Below are 2030 nucleotides of genomic sequence, written 5' to 3'. Positions count from 1 at the left end.
CAGATTATGTTCAATAGGAGTTCAGTACTGTAGATGAAGCATCTTTCGGGTCTGTGGAGGAAAACTCCTAAGATTTACAAATTAGTGGTGGTATTGTTCTTACAATCACTTACCTCCTTTACTTGACTATTAAGCTACTTAAATATCTATCCTTTTATCATGTTTCCTTTAACATCTATCTCAGGCAGCTTTTAAGAGTATTATGTACACACTGTGATATGCAAAATACCCTACACAACAACTTTACCAACCACACATTCAGATAGTTACCTTGTAAAATTTTAATTCAACGACACCCCACCCAATTCCTATGCATAACAAGAAAAGCTTCAACACCACTGCTAGATAAAAATGAACACTTACGCCTTTCTGTCTTCTCAGTGCTCGTTAGGTTCTCTATCTTCTTGGAGTACTTTCTGATATTTATACCAGTAAGCGTATTTAGAAATAGAAGTTCTGATTCTAAATTTCCAAGATTACTTCTCAGATCTTTTGATGTTTCCCATCCTTCAGAATCTGATTGGTATATTTCTTGAAATGATTTTCTAAAAAGCAAATATTGGAAATAATTACTCCAAAGAAGAAACCATCTAATACGTACAAATTTCTTCAACCCATTCCCATTTTGTGTTTCTTATTCTCTTCCCATTAAAACCAACTCAAAACCAATGTGGCTCATTGACACTGCCACCTTTAATCGCAACATAAAATAAACCTAACCAAATTATATTACCATATTTCTACATATTTGAAGCAACTGTAAAAAATTATCACAGGAGTATTTTACAAAATCAAAATGTCCATGTAGGTCGAAATGTTTAAAATGTTCCCATCTAAATGTCTGATATACCAAGACATCTCAAATTATGTTAAAAGATGTCACAAAAGTAAAAACAAAATATATTAGCTAGCTTTAACTTCCAAAACAAGTAAAGTATCAGAGAGCATTATATTAAGAAAGAGATTCTCACCGAAACCGGTTTGGCTCAGTGGATGGAGCTTACGGACTGAAAGGTCCCAGGTTCGATTCCCGTCAAGGGCATGTACCTGGGTTGCCGGCACATCCCCGGTAGGAGATGTGCAGGAGGCAGCTGATCGATGTTCCTCTCTCATCGATGTTTCTAACTCTCTATCTCTCTCCCTTCCTCTCTGTAAAAAATCAATAAAATATATTTTTTTAAAAAATGAAAGAGATTCTCAGGAAATCTGAGAATACAGGAGGTAAAAATTCTAAAAGAATAAAACATAATTTCCTTAACACTGCAATCAGATATTCTGCACTGAGAACATGTAAGTCTATTTTCCTGGAAAAATAGTAACATTTCAGCTAATATTAACACTGAATGGTACTTTACTCTTTGTCATACTATATTGCCCTCATACTCAACCACATTCTACGGTGCTGACTTCTGCTGTTGTAAGAAACACTTCCTTCCATTCTGGAACATGATTGTCCTACTTCTCTGTTTTTACATCGTAGGTCCTCCAAATATGTATTGTTCACACTAGAGATCAAAAACTTGTACAAAGTCTGTAGTAATTTTTTTAAATGTTGCTTTAGTGATAATTTGAAATATTAACAAATATATTCTGAGAGCCTATCACATGCACTTTTGTATTTCCCATTACTGATTGATGAAAAAAGTTACTTTAAATATAGAAAGCTAATGAAAAAAAGGAAAGAGGCAATCTTCATATATAAATGATGAGTTCCTGCCAAATGAATCTATAATAATAAAAGCATAATATGCTAATTAGACCAGACAGTCAAACAACCTTCCAGATGTCCTTCCAGACGAAGCTGCAGCAGCAGGGGCCAAGGCAGAGGTGGTTAGGGGCGATCAAGCAGGCAGGTGAATGATAAGGGGCAATCAGGCAGGCAGGTGAGCGGTTAGGGGCAATCAGGCAGGCAGGCAAGTGGTTAAGGGCGATCAGTCCAGCAAGTGGTTAGGGTCAATCAGGCAGGCAGCAGTTAAGGGTGATCAGGCAGGCAGGCAAATGGTTAGGGGCAATCCGGCAGGCAGGGGCGG

The 2030-nt window shown here is 36.9% G+C and overlaps 1 protein-coding gene across 3 annotated transcripts in view; it reads right to left on the bottom strand.

Moving 5' to 3' along the window:
- Positions 1-444, bottom strand: part of CENPP (centromere protein P) — a 60354-nt gene extending 59910 nt beyond the window's left edge. For all 3 annotated transcript variants that reach the window (XM_015559827.1, XM_015559825.1, XM_015559826.1), the window contains exon 1: positions 364-444. The gene's annotated coding sequence lies outside the window, so the exon portion shown is untranslated. The remainder of the gene's footprint in view (positions 1-363) is intronic.
- Between the last annotated feature and the right edge of the window lie 1586 nt (positions 445-2030).

This window comes from Myotis davidii, unplaced genomic scaffold, assembly GCF_000327345.1.
Source record: "Myotis davidii unplaced genomic scaffold, ASM32734v1 scaffold315, whole genome shotgun sequence".
NCBI classification, from domain to species: Eukaryota; Metazoa; Chordata; class Mammalia; order Chiroptera; family Vespertilionidae; genus Myotis; species Myotis davidii.
This window is presented reverse-complemented; position numbering and strand designations above follow the sequence as displayed.